This window comes from Amphiura filiformis, chromosome 9 (assembly GCF_039555335.1).
Source record: "Amphiura filiformis chromosome 9, Afil_fr2py, whole genome shotgun sequence".
Taxonomy (NCBI): domain Eukaryota; kingdom Metazoa; phylum Echinodermata; class Ophiuroidea; order Amphilepidida; family Amphiuridae; genus Amphiura; species Amphiura filiformis.
This window is the reverse complement of record NC_092636.1, coordinates 61,387,377-61,403,421: the sequence shown is the minus strand read 5'-3', so window position 1 is coordinate 61,403,421 and position 16,045 is coordinate 61,387,377. Positions and strand designations below refer to the sequence as shown.

The window sequence follows — 16,045 nt, the reverse complement described above, 5'->3', positions numbered from 1 at the left end:
ATACAATGTATGTATTACAAAGATGACCACATATATTTATATTCCAACTGTAACATTTGCCGATGCTTCAGGACAAATTTAGTAAAAACTGCACAAACTTTTAATAAGTAATTTTCGAGCTTCAAAGTCAAGCTATAAATTATATGTTCATATTTTGAGCAGTTACCTAAATAATGCTTACACTTATCTGCTTTTTACACAATATTCATCATTTAGTGTATGAAGAAAATTTACCAGGGTAAGCATATTTCTTAAAGGCAGGATATCAATCTTTTTACTCGGGAAGTTTGATCAAATTTAAGATCTTTATCAAATGGGCCCTGTGTCTCACAGGTTTTCTCTAGATATGGATTTCTGTGTCATTTTAAAGTGCTTTATCCATTTTGGGAGTAACTTTCACTAGGATTTCAAACAGTATGCTCATCTATCAGGACACAGTTCTTTAATCCCAATATAATTCTATGTTCATGTAATGACCTTTGTATTGAGTAACAGATCTGAAACTTTTCCTCTGTTCGGCTGATTTCCTCTTTTTTTATTCCTGAAATTTACGCATTTTCTTTTATTTTCAGCCCAAATTGAGTCATTTTACCCCAATTTTATGCTGTTTTTCAGCGTATTTTGAGCATTTTCAGCTTTTTTCCTCTTTTTTTATAAAGACCCTGTTTCAGGTCTGTGAGTTCAGAATTAAACCTACTCCTAGACCTCGGGTCAAATTTTGAGCTAAGATTGATAAAATGGAGGTTAATGAAAATGTCAAGAACTAGGGGAGAAGAAGAGAGAAATAATGTAGGGATTGAGACCATTATTGCTCTAGTGTTTAAAATAGTAGTCACTAGCTCCAACTAGAATCCTAAGCCTAATGATAATACATGTACATTTATCTTGGTACTAATCTCTTATTATCTAACCCTAATCCCAATCCAAAAACCCAACCCGAATGCTGATCCTTACACTCAAATATGATCCTATTCCGAAGTAATGTTGTTGTGGCAGAGGTTTTTGCCGTATTTCCATTTTGATCAGACACTATGGACCACAATGGCCTCATCTCAATGGCATAGTTCAATAACCTCAATTAAACACTCATAGTGCAAAATTTAACCTCAAGTTGCAGGGTATGAGTTTTTGTACCCAAATTGTCTAAGGTCATTCAATGAATGTACAAATGCATTAGGGTAAAGAACTGTGCCTTGATAGATGAGCATGTTGTGGATCCTAGTGAGAATGCTAGTGATCGTTACAATAGTACACCCTAATGTAGGTCACCTAGATAGATCAATTCTTACTTTCATTAATTACCATGCACATATTACTACCGCCCACAATCCAGTGCAATGTGTGTACTTTTTGACAACACTATCCTTGCTTCGGGTCATAGAAACAATACCTAACGCATAATGACATAAACACAATATTGACCAATACCAGTCATGACTAATGACTTTATATTGACCAAATAATATGTTTATTGATCACTTACAAAGGCCTGGTCATTATGTTGATGATATTTCATAAGCATTCGTTAATGGATTTAGTTAATCGGTGAAATCAGGCATGGGTGAATATATGCAGACAGCTGTTGTCAAAGACAGGTAGACTATATGTCTGTCTCAACTAATTAGTATTAATTATTATAATTTTTAGTATTGAATAAAATTTATTTTGCAGGACTGCACAAAAACCATGATCAGACCTGGATTTCCCCCTTTTTTTCCAAATTTCCCCCAATTTTCACAAGGTGATAGATGATGCTCAAGACTAAAAGAGAAAAGGACAGAAACTCCCAACAAATTAAATGAACAATTTTACTGACATTTTGGTTCAAGAGAAAGGAAATTCTTTTAAATTCAATCTCAGTTTCTAATGATATATGATTGGGACAAATTCTTGACAGTAAATAATATTTCTGGCAATGGAATGGGTAGACCATCAAGGATCTTAAACTTGCATTTCTGAAGGTTATGTGGTTCTTGAGTTTCATATTTTGATTTAATGTCTCAAGAACTAACCACTTACCATGCTGGAGCTTTTGAGATTTAAAAAGAAGTATTTCTATTCTTTAGATCTATACAAGATATTCCATATATTAATTACCTTACCCCTTTTACCCTGCTACTATGAATTTTGAAAATGATTGCAAAAAATACCAGATGTATTATATTGCTTTAAATATCACCCAAATGATTTTAGGTATCAAGAACACTGGAAAACAGGTCCAGTGCTCACATTAGGAGGCAATATACGTGCAACTATTTTAATTCTTACTCACACTTTCTCATCTTTATACAGGGGTGGGTCCAGGATTTAAAAATGCTGAAAATTACATGAAATCGGATGTTAGCATGAGAAACAGACTCATTTTAATTTTGTATATATGGGTATGGGCAGCTGGGGAGAGGTATTACCCTATTTGGTTATTTTCTTCATTCAGAATCATATACTTATATATTGTTAGTCTTTTTCACCTGTACAGTACCCATGGGTTAATTTTTAGAGAACTTTTCAGGTCTTTTGTGAGTCCAAATTTTCATTTATTTTCAGTCCATTTGGGCTGTTTAACCTAAATTCACACCTTTTCTTTACAATTTCAATTTTTTGAGTGAAACTGATGCTGATAAAAATATGCACTTTCTCTTCACAAATGGTTATATGCCACTCAACATGCGAGATATTCACCCAGAAATTGATTGCCACAGAATGGCCACCGAATACGATCTTCTTAGGTGCACTTATTGTCGCTTGTATTGGAGCGGAGAATGCCCCAGGATTGTCCATGGAGAATAGGTTTTGTGGAAATAACCTCTGGCGAAATCCGATTACATTTCCTATTATTTGGGTTTAATGAATGTCGATATAATTAAAACAAAAGTGTGGATAATCAATGGGGTATATTGAATTGGTTTATTTAGAAGTTGGTTTGGAAGTAATCATGCATTCTTTATCCACTCCTGGACATTCATTATTTGTTTTAATATTTGTTTCGATTACTCTTGCTATATATAAATTGAACATTTAAGTGATAATTTAAAAATGCTTGATAAATTATGGTCTGGAAGGATATGAAAATATTTTTTGTTGAACATTAAGTAAAAGTTACATTAAAAAAAATGGACATCTGGATACTGATTCAGGATGCGGTGGTTTATTTGGATATAGGGTGATAAGGGTGCAGACTTATATGTCACTGGATGATACTGAATGATTTCCAATGTGTTATGGTACTTGACCAGGAAAATTGCTAGGTGCAATATTGATTTCATTAACTTAGTTCATTTGAGATTTAATACTTAATTATTATTTTCATAACCATGTGTAATAAAAATACCAGTCTAACAAAATTTAACATTATGTAAACCAAGATGATACCTATCCATTGCTTTGCAAAATTTGATAATTTATGGTAAATCTTTTCTTAATTAGGCCATAAAAATTGTTGTGTTGTGCTCAACTAAGGACACCTAATTTTGACTACTGGATACTTGTTAGATAATTAACTAGTCTTTCAATAAAATAGTAATTTTAAGTGAAAAAACATTGATTTTTTGAACACATCTGCAAAAATTGTCATTCAAAAAAGAATAAGTGCAATTTTTTCAGGATTTAGGGTCAGCCGCTGAGTGCATCAGGGCAACTGCTGGCAACATAACAATTTATTTTGGCCTTACTGCAATTTTATCCCTTTGAATTGAAATATTTCCAACAATTTTCTCATACGATTGATGCAGCACTCTTATATTCAATATTTATGAAACGGTAAGTCGTCTGCTTAATTTCAGACACTACTACATGTACATGTATAATATCTGTTACAATGTACAAGTATGGAAGGTTGCCTTTCCCCTTGCCATCATATCCTATCACTATCTCAAACATCCTCATCTGCTAGACACAGTTCTTTAACCCTAATATGTTTGTATAGGCATAGAATGACCTTTGAATGGTTTGGGTACAAAAACTCATACTCCACATTTGGAGGTTAAATTTTGAGGTATGATTATTCAATATAGGTTATAGAACCCTGCCATTAGCAATGAAACTATCTTGGCTCATCTCATCGTAATTGGAAATTAGTACCCATCAAACGTTGGGTGTAATGAAACCTGACAGTGACCACTTACGATCTTACTGCACAGCATTAGGTTTCATTTACCAGCACTTTTGTAGTGTACTATTTTTTACTACGTGGTCGTAACGTTAAGCGGTCATAATATTTTAATTTACAAAATTTTAATTATCGCTAATAGCATAAGAAGAGAAGATATATTTAGGATATGTTAAAAATCTAAATCAAATTGGTTGTTTATAATTAAAACAAATTCATCTGTTTTGTTATAAAACTCGCAAAATCGAGTTTTAAAAATTAACCACAAGATGCTTGACAATGTTTATATAATCTGACCAGGACACTGTCTGCTGCGAATAATTATGCAAATCATCGTTCTCACCAGACTTTGGATAAGCACCTGTGTTCTAAAATAAATTTAGTGGAAAGGATATGGGCAAAATGATGTCCTGCAATATAGGTACATGACTTATAATGAACCTGCATAATGTTAATGATAAAGTGAATCGGTGATTATAACAAGTCGTACTTGTGTATCATTTATGAGGCCAGTGACTTCAGTGATATTCAGTGACTTGACCCATTGAATGTGTACAGTTAATTGAGTGACTTGACTTTGAGCTCAAAAACGATGCCATGTGACTTGACTTAAATTTTTGGTGACTGTTACAAAACTGGTGTGAGAATATTGTAAAAGGTTTTAAATGGGATTGATATAAAATACTTCATTGATCATGTTTGGGATTGAAGTACACACCATACATGTGATCCATATAGTTATCAGAAGCCTCCATTTAAAGATAGTAATGAAAAAAAAATATATATATGTAAGGATCTTTGGGTATCAGATCAAATGGAAAAATAGGGGGTCTTCGGGTGACAGAGCATGTGTTTGTAAAAAAATATGGGGTCTTTGGGTGACAGCGATGTTGAAAAAGGGGTCTTAACAGCCCTACATACGCATCACCTCCAAAGTGGGAGTGCCCCCAGTATTTATAGCAGCTCTAACTATTTTGCTTAGTTAAGAAATCAGGAAGGCAACTGCCATGTTTGGATGTGATATGTTTCATAATTGTTTTGTTTGCATTCAGTTTAATCAAAGTGCCAACAATATAAACCCAGACAGTAACACAAGCTAGAAATTTACACTTTAACCAATTTTAATATACGGTACTATGTAAGATAAAATCCAACTCTGATAGATTTTGTTGTCTATTCCAAGTAGTAGGTTCTTTTATGGAATTTATTTTTGGCTAAACAATGAGATCCATTAAAAATCTTTAAAAAAAAACCCGTAATATTGACTGTTCATGCTCTATGTTTAAGAATGCATTTATTTTCCAGACAAGCATTATAAATAAATATTCTTAGAAATTCACACATGATTCATAACTTGGAATATGAAGAGTTCAGATGCTAAAACCAATCACTTTTCTCGATTTGAGATATTTATTTATTTATTTATTTATTTCTTATTTAACCTGGGTTAACCTTATGGTTAGGCAAATATAATGAATATGGAAATATGTGCTGTTTTTTAATTTTGATCATAGTTTCAAAAATGTGCTTTGGATTGGATTTGTTAAGCTAGCATTATAGGGCAGATGTTGGTGGCCTTAACGCAAAAGTGCGAAAATAAAGTTTTGCATAATTAAACCCTTCATATACTTACAATGTACAAATACATCATATTACATGTCAGTAAAGCAAAATTACAAACAGAAAATATATTATATTTAACTGAATTTTTTTTAAACTTTTCAAAGACATTTTACCATAGATACTAGGAGCTGTTAGGCATAATAGCTGTTGTGAGAAAAGATGCCAATTTTGTAAAAGGCTTTGCACTGTGAAGTGCAGAATTTTTGCGATTAAAGACACATATGTTCACAGTTTTAAGAAAAAAAAGATACAGTAGTATGAAGTTTGTGAAGCATGAGAACAAGTAAGAAGCTGGCTCACCTCCTCCAATCCACCTGCAAAAGCTTTTAAACCCACCAATGAACATATTTTTATTTGATCATACGTCATGTTATTTAATTTGAAATCTTGTTGGTTTTTTTGGGGATACATTGAATACAGTAAAGAAAAGCAACGTGAGCATGTTTTAAAAGATGCATATTTTGAGCAGTCTGGGGGATTCTTCTAATGTGTTCCAAGCATGCATGGAAGTATCCCAATTTTTCTGCGAATATTTCAAAAGTCTAAAATGTCAATATTAACATTGTCATTTTTAATTTGTTGTTTGTTGTTATGTCTGTATCTTTATTTAGTTACTTATTAAAAATCTGTTGGTAATGCTATAAATGTGCCAACCCCCTAAAACATTTGTGAATCCCAATTAAACGGCAGGATATTGTGCTAGGTACATACATGTATTACTCTTGGGCAGCACATGTAAATATGTCTACCTATATGACATCAAAGGGGTTAAGGGGGTGTGTTACCCCTGGGTCTGGGGTCCTAGGGGGCCCGTAAAAAATAAAGAAATCATACCTAAAAGGGTCCGTAAAAGCAAAGAAAAGATACCTCAGGGGGCCTGTAAGAGAAGGGGGCCCATGCGATCATTTTACTTTCAGGCCCGTAATGGCTCTCGGCGGCACTGTATGACATGCCAATATTTCAGGTGTTGTTGGTAACATTTCACTTGTGTCTATGACCGGAGATGTGAAGTCACCTGGGGTTTCATCTCAGGGGTGCATCTCATTCTCCACATAAAAACGTGTGTCTTATACTGTGCTCAGTAGGATGATCAGACCGCATATTAATATTGCAGTCGTATAGCATGTCAGGCATAGCTGGGTGTGCAGTATATGACATTTCAATATGTTATGGGCACTTGCGCATGACGGAAATTGCCCACTATGTTTCCTGAACTGTAGGACTTTAAACCCTTGAATCAATCATGAATATAGCACGTTTTTACGTGAGTTCTGCTAATTTTTTCGTAATAAATTGGGCTTGTCATGTGAATTATGCATTTGAATTATTGAGGAAAAATGCTCGTAGAACCTAAGTTAATAAACTGGCAACAAAGTAAAAAATATATATTTTATTTACAAAATTTTTCTAAAACTTTTAATGAAATAATAACAATAATTTTAATAATTAATAATAATAATAAATTTAATAATATTTTGCCCTGGACTTCGTAGAAAGCACATTAAATGTTGCCCTCGCCGTAAAAATAATGACACAAAGTTCTGGCACAATATTCAATTTTCATCCAACACATGTATTTCACAAAAATATTGAAATGTGTGCAAAATGTATCATTAATAATTACTTTTTAATTACATTCTTGTTACTATGGTAATGGAAGATGTCAAGGTTGTGAGTTATACGTGGTAATCATCATGATTAGCGGTATTAAATATTACAGTGATGATGGGAAAAAGGTTTGATTGATTTTTACAAAATGATTGCATTCATTTTTTCCTTCATCTTGAGTAGTACGTGCAAAGGTCTATGAGACTTGGGTTTTTGAGGGAAACTAGGGGCAGAAATGATGAAAAAGTTTTTAATATGAGATATTGAAAATCAAAAGAAAAGAGGAGAAAGAGAGAACTGCAGGTTGGTGGGTGTGAAGAATTTATCCAACCTCTAAAAGTTTGTTTTGGAGAAGAATTGAGAAAGGAGGCAGAAACAAAAGAGAAAACTATGTGTACAGGTGATAGCTGGCATTCTCTCAGCTGCACAAATTTGCAGATAGAAGAGTCGGATCAAGTAGCTCAGGAAAGAAAATGAAGACAAAATGCTTAACAGGCTGGCAAACATCTTCCAGCTGAAATGCGATGCCAATTTGAAACCATAATTCATCAAAGCTAACTATTAAAGACAGTATACATGAACATGAGGAGGAGGATGACAAAGGTGATGATGGCAGCTACAATGAGGATGAGGATAATGTAGGCTTATGTGATGGTGATGATATTGTATTCTTCTTATTCTTGAAGAGGTTCATTAGGTTTGTAGAAACTCAAATATGATATTTCATCTTGACAAAACCAATTTGTTTTACTGACCTGACAGTTTCGACCATCTTGGGCGATGGTCATCTTCAGAGTGATGTTTTTCCGACTTCTGTACACCAACAGAGGGCGCACCAGCGCCCAGAAGTGGATCATACACATGACTAAGGTAATGGGCCCCCTCGTCTCTGTTCATGATGTACAGAAGTCGGAAAAAACATAACTCTGAAGATGACCATCGTCCAAGATGGTCGAAACTGTCAGGTCAGTAAAACAAATTGGTTTTGTCAAGATGAAATATCGTATTTGGTGATGATATTGGTTATAAAGATGCCAATTACAAAAACAATGAATATGACAAATCTTGACAATATAACAATGACATGACAATTGATGAAATGTTATTTTGTTATTTAAAACTAAAGAAGCAGCTTCATGTATATTGTATTATTTGTATACCCATTAATTCAATGTGCCATCTCAATATCACAGCTTATCATAATAAATCATATCTGGTCTAATGTTATAAATGTCAACATGTCCAAGCATGGTGTATCACTACATAAGCTAGCAACGATGGTAGGGAAGATAGCTTAAACTTCCCATAATGCATTTCTCATATTTCAATTTTCTGTACTGATTTGCTATCTAGTACAACATGGGTCGATAGAGACGAAATGTACTTCAGTATTAATATTTGAACAGAGCACATAGCAAAATATGTTTGTTCTTTGACTAATCGAACCCATGTTCAGCCAGTCTATTCTCAAACTGAAAATAAAGGAAACCTGTACAAAGTAATAGGAGTGTCTTGACGAAATGAGGTGATGTATCATGTTGCAAAGGATTCTGGGAAGGGTATGATATTTTCTCTGGATAGATGTCCTGTGATTTCAATTCCCAATCGCTTCCTGGAAATATAAGCCTCCTCATCTACATGCCATTTATCATAATTGTCAACGACCAGACAAATCCATTTAGTTTATAGATGAGTAAATTTTGTAGGGTAGTAAATCTGTATACCAAGCCCTGTCCCAGAACTCCATGTATCCATGGGTAGGCATGCTAATGTTCGAATTTTGAAATCATGTCCCCTTTTGCATCTCTTTTTGCAAAGTTTTCATATGAGGTGTTTGCCCTTCAACAATAACACTTTTTTAGCTTTAAAAAACAAAACAATGTTTCAAAGATACCTCTTTGTGACAGAAACAAATGCATCAAAACCTGAAAACTGAATAAGGGTTGAAATGGGGCAATTGTATATTATATATATATGCAAATTTGTAATTGTTTATTTACTAAATTAATTACTTAATTCGTAGATGAAGAACACCCTTTTCTTACGATTTTATAAATGTTTTGAAAAATGTCCCCTTTTTGTGTGTTTCTCAAATTGTGTTTCTTCATCAGAAATCACCTTTATGAAATAAAGTATGCCAGTATGCCTACCCATGGATATACACGGTGACGGGGGACTGAGGTACCAAGACGGATACAAACTCATGTGAAATGCACTAAATGTTGAAGGCAATTTCATACACTCCTAGTGAGAACCGAATCAGAGCAAACGTTAGTAAAATACAAGGTGTGCATAAATATTGTATAATTGCACGGGTGCGCACTTTGCATAGCACACATTGTGCTTTCGGGCATGTTCATTTTTCTTGCGGGTTGATGCATTTATTTGCTTGTATTTTCCAACCTTTTTAGTGACAATTTTGTTTTAAAAATAACAAAAATAACAGGATTTTTTTCTAGTGTATGAAATAGGTTAATAAATGCGTATCACTTGTTGCCGAAAAATTATACAAAATAATGCACTTGTACGAAGATGTTGATGCATCTAATGCACTCCCCCTGCGGGGCTCGTTCATTGAGATGCATCAACATCTCAGTACATGTGCATTATTTTGTACAATTTCTCTCCCTACAACTTACAAGTGATATGCATTTATTTTAAAAGCTGTAAGTGACACATTGAAATTTTTAACATCGCCATTTGCTCTTCATTGCCAATATATATATCAGTTTAAAGTTACTGCACTGCATTAATATCATTGCTTTTAGACTCTCCACCTGAAATAAGCCTAAAGACTAAATCAGTGTTCCACGTATGTAGAGTACTTTGTCTATGTTGAAAAGTTTTCAGCGTAAAAATAACCTTGTACATAATGTGCTGTATCAGCTGGCGCATGGAACTATTTTTAAGTACTACTATTCATGGTTGTTGTTTTTTATTATAACCATAGCCTGAAGTTATCACATATGTTGCTATTTAAGTTTTGTTGTTTTGTTTTTTTACACACGAGCAAGCTGGCATCACAATACATATCCATTCTGGCATACAGGCTTGACCTATTCATCATATAACATTGATTTGTAGTAGAAGTTAATGAGTTATGTGTAAGCTTAGCCTTGGCCATACATGTACAATCAAAATGTGTAGGCATATTGTATTATACTTGTATGTAGTTCAGGGCTTTGGATTTTGAAAATGTATTTTCAAAATTAAGGTTGAGTGATTTAATTTCTAAATTTGGCTAAAACCACCCAAATATCTGTTATTCTAGAGGTACTTTTTTGGAATACGGTATTGCAAATTGGGCTACACTTTGGAGCCATTCACCACAATCTGGTGAGCCAATTTGCCATGTCATGGGACTGAAAACTGGTCAAACTTGGAAATTTTACATAGGCCTACATATACTGTAATAATATTACATAATCATTAAAAATGAAGTGTATCTGAAATACAAATCATCATGATCCTATGTTAAGTAGAGGTATTCTGATTTGACTGAATTTAGTTGTACAGGTGAATTGAATAGGGGCACTTAGACCATTGTCATTTGAAAAATTCTGAAGAGGTGTTAATTTGGTTGAATAGGGTACCTAGAAATTTTGAGAAAAATACTGCATGATAAAATGGATAGGATATAGCCTAACCTTTTCTGCGCTTTAAATTATGCACACATAGTATGACTTCTAGTCCAAATGAATGATGGGTAATTTATTTAGATGCATTTCCAGTGCATGGTTCATAAGCTGATTATAAACTAAAAGTAACTAATTATGTAGAACATTAGGTGGAAATCAGAGGATGTAATTAGCAGGAAGTTGAATCATAAAATGACATTTTATATCGCTTTTGTATCAAGTCCTCCAAACACAATATTGTATAAAATTGTCTTTGTTTTTCTCCATGGGCCGGTGGCTTAAAGAGTAATAAGCCTCAGTCTTATTACTAAATTGAAAAAAAATATACCATGCAAAAAGAAAATGTATGTAATATATATATATAATTAACACCAAAATAAAATAAGGTAATAAAACATCAATTAAAATGGTAAGTTATGAACTCATTTATTGCAAATGCATCTGTAAAGTCAGTAAATCTTTACAACCTAATATTTAGATTGTTTGAAATCAATTTATACTCAAATTGATACCTGCATAATTCTCAGAAAATATGTTTTTAAAATTTATGTATATTTGCAGAAATAAATTGGTGATAACATAGTGAACAAGAGAAATTATATTGTTGTTGTTTGCAAGAAACATGACAAAAATGATAAAGTAGTGAAATAAAGTTTGATGTAAATTACATACATATGATCAAAATAATGTAAAGAAAAAGAAAGGAAAATAAATTACATATATGTAATTGAAAATAATTTATTGAAATGATAGCAATAATAGAGGATATTTGAAAATGGGAAATCATTAGAGCATCTGAAAGTATATCTCGAAAACTAAAATAACATTTAGAATAATTTCAAAATTCGCTATACTGTAAAAATTGAAATTTTGTTTCTACATGTACATGTATCATCACCACAATTAAATATCCATTACTGTTGTGCAAATTTTTCAAATATTAAAAAAAATTGAAATAATCAGCAATAATGGAATGGACAAAAGAGTGTGAATTATAGTGTAACTATTGCTTCCTGTATTTTGATGAAGATCTGAAGGATATCTGCTATATGTGCATTAATACATTACCATGCAGGAAATTGTCTGTATTTTCATGCAATGATGAAGCACCGCACTTTTCAATTGCCATTTAAATAGGGTATACTATTGTAATAGAGGGGTTGAATGCTGAAAATGGATGGAGAGTTCTGTCTGGTAGTTTTTGTGTGATTTTAAAAACTAATAAGAATTGACATGTAGATGCTATTGGTGCAGTGATGAATATTTGTTCCATTCAGCATTACATGCAGTTTAATTATTGAAATACATTTTGCCAGTTTCATAATGTGGTATATCTCCCACCCCATCATAAAAATGGAGCACATCCCATAAATTTTAATGAATAATTGGAGTGCATCAGTAATACAGCAGCCAAGCTTTGCTGCATCGTATCACTGTGAACAGGCATACACAGGCCAACATCAGCTTGCATCTTATTAATATTCATGAGGTTGGGGAGAAAGATGATGTCATTGAATTAGTTTAGCAGTTTCCTCAGTGAGGACATAGCCAGCCGTTACGTACGTACGTAGCTCTGGTAGGAAAGAAGCGTGAGGCCGGTTTGACGACGTTGACTACGTTGAAATCGGATGGCAGTGGTGGTGTAGAATTGGTATAACAGGGGTGGGCAGATACTAGATGTGTTGCCCTTTAACTAGCTATGTATGTTGTGGCCGACTTAGGTAAAGAGCCAGCTTCAAGTTTAAGCTTACATTGGATTAAAGGTCTGTTTGGGAGGCTAGCTATCTGCAGTGTGACCCAGCAGCATTAACATTTGCTCTCCCTCCATTTTCCTGGATTATCTGGATTTATTTATTCTTACTCAGATAGGATGCAAATGATTAGCTCAAGAGGAGACCCGCTCTTTGGAGGCGGAATTCGTAAGTCACCTTTAACTCACCTACTCATTTCAGTCTATTCTTATTATAATTTTCTTTCAGAAATTCAATAATTTAATAATTTATCATTTATTTACAAATATAACATGAACCTTTATCAATTTCATAGTTTATTTTGATACAGAGACATGTGGCCATATTCTATCTGCATATTCCGTGACAACTGGTCATGGTAGAGTAGTCATACCAGCTTGCTTGTCACGCATGGTCCGTCGCTAAATATATGATGGGATTCTGTAAAATGCCTTCGTAAAAATAATATTACAACCATCTTGTGTTTTGTTGATGGATTTTGTTGCGAAAAATTTTAATGTATCTGTTTCTAATGGATTTTATAGAATTTTTTTCTGATAAAAAGGCATATTTTGGTGACAGAGATTGATTTGCTTACCAAACATTTATGGGATAATTGGTTTTAATGGCCGTTATTTTGTAGCTTTTGATGTGGTACCTTGTCTCGAAGAAATTACAGTATTTACTAAATCATGATGGTAAACAGGAAGACTTCTGAAGGGCAAATATAGGATATAGTAATAATAATAATAATAATAATAATATTAATATGATAAAAGTAACAGAAAAATATCATGAACTTAATTGAAATGATATCAGTATTCAGTATTTTTCAGCCAAATAACAGCAACACAAATAAATTATACCGCACAATGATGGTGGTGAACAAACTAAACTGGTCTTTGACCTTCTTCTATGCTCTAATTTATGATGAATGGCCTATATATTTGGAAATAATAGCAAGTTTTAACCCAAAATATTTGTTCAAGTCACGGATGATCATGAAAATAATGAGGATCTAAACAAAATATTTACAATTACAATTTGGTAAGTTGATCCTCTTTCTCATCACCATGATCACTGTTATTCGTTCATCATACATTATAGTGCCAGTGAGTGAGCAATTACAGCATGGTCATGGGCATACAGAATACAGTCTAGCTAAATTGGACCATATCGTGTGTCTGTAAATGGTGCTTTTAATGCACATCATCCTGCAGTGAATACACCTCTGAAAGTCTTGAATAGTTAATTAGCTTCCTTAAAAGCCAGGTGATACCTAAACCCTAAAGATCAAGACTTGTTTTGCTGCTTTCAAAACATCTTTCTTTGGGTACAGATGGCTGAAATATAAGCAAAGTGGCCATCTTTAAAAAAATTTGTTCTCACAAATCAGATGCAGTGTCAGATCAGGGATATGAGACTGGTCAGATGCAGTCTAAATACATGATCCATTGAAGAAATAATATCAGATGTTATTACTTTCTTTACAAATACTTTAAATTTGGGATATAAAATATATTTTTCTCCCAATTTTAAACAATAAATTTGGTCACAAAAACTGTTATTTGCTTATTGCCTTAAAAAAAACTAGATTTAAAGCTTAGCTGTAAATTTGGTTCTCTGTTTCCTTTGATTTGAATTAATAAATGATGAAATTCACATAATTTTAGACACATAACGAAATGTTGAGCATTTTGAAAATTGATTCTTCTGAAGATTGAAGTTTGAAGGGCTCTGTGCATTAGCGTGAATATAATTGGGAAAGATAAGAATTATGAATACCAATCAAATCATCTTCACGTTTATATTTAGCAGTGAAAGGGAAAATATAATGATCATTTGTAATATAATCCCATAATTATTTTTTATTGTTTTAGTACATTACACCGACAAAGAATGACATGATTTGAATATTCATCATTCTGTGAAGGTTTCTAAATATTTTCCAGTTTATTGTGAATATTTTGAAGCAAAATTCTGGGACAAATTATACAACAAGCAGTGAAGCAGAGCTTGGTAATAACATTGGAAACCAAAACCTGATTATCTGTGATTGAATTTCTATTTGCATAGTCTATTCTAAACATATGGATGGCCTCGCTCTTATCCTAATTTAGCTCATCTATGCCAGTATATTAGGCTATTCCAATTGAAATCAACACTCCCCTGTGGAAATTTTAAGAAAAGTCTTTCACAGAGGGAGTATGTTTTTCAAATGAATTTGGGTTAATTATTTTCAAAACCCATACCCCTTTATATGGCTTTATCTATATCTTCCACAACTGGAGTGGGTATTTCAAATGGAAGTTACCAAATTGTCTATTCTATTTGAAACCCATACTCCCTCTGTGGAAGACTTTAGTTAAATTTTCCATGGGGAGTGTAGATTTCAAATGAAAGTCTTGATTTATTCTGGTACCAAGGCCCTGTGAGGGAATTTACGTAAGATCTCTGTGATTAAGACAATGTTGTGAAAAAAGAAAGAAACCCTTGCATAAACATGAAGTAGCAAACTGATAAAATCCCCTGGCATCAAAGCAAAAAGTTTATTTTCATAGCTTATTCTAAACCAAATAAAAAAACACAATGATGTCAATGTTCAGTGATTGATATAGTAGCGTTAATTAGCTCTAAACTAATCATAGCTGCTCGTTTGTCGTGAGATATTTTAGGATAGCTTAATTGGTCTTCTTATTAAGAATATGGGTCAGTTTTTACACTTAATTAAACCAAGTATGGAATTATAACTTGGGAATTATGACTTGACTGTATAAGCAGATATATGGCATAAGTGTGATTAGTTTATTGCAAACACTCTCTGTGGCAATTTTGTGAAAAAGAAGATGTCTTTGTTTTATATATTTTTAATCATATTTTAAGTAATTTCATGTACAATTGCATAATCTACTACAAAAAAACACAAATTGTGTGGCAAGGTTGCAAAATTGAAGATGTTTCATAGGTATTTTTTAGTATTTTTCAATAAAGAGTGCTATTATTTCAAGAAAACGATTTTGCAATGAAATAGTTCAGCAGAGTGTACTAGTAACTTGGCAAACCATGCACAAATGAACTGCCTTTATATTTAGGTCAGTCTCAAACAAAGAAAGAATAAAAAGGGTTTCTTAGTCAAATTTGATAAAAAGTTCAATTTAAAATTGTTGTGAACTAATTTATTAAAGCTTATAGTTTTTAAAATGCAATGGTTTTGATGGTAAGGATTTTAAATTTTAGCTGCATTTTACTAATTTTATATTGGTTCACTTTATTTCAGAGTGAACACAAGAAGTTGCCATATAGCTATTGCTATATAGCTATTTTGATCAGAATGAGTTGTT

The 16,045-nt window shown here is 32.9% G+C and overlaps 1 protein-coding gene across 1 annotated transcript in view; it reads left to right on the top strand.

Moving 5' to 3' along the window:
• LOC140160203 (uncharacterized) overlaps nucleotides 1-16,045 on the top strand; it is a 115,466-nt gene that overhangs the window by 979 nt on the left and 98,442 nt on the right.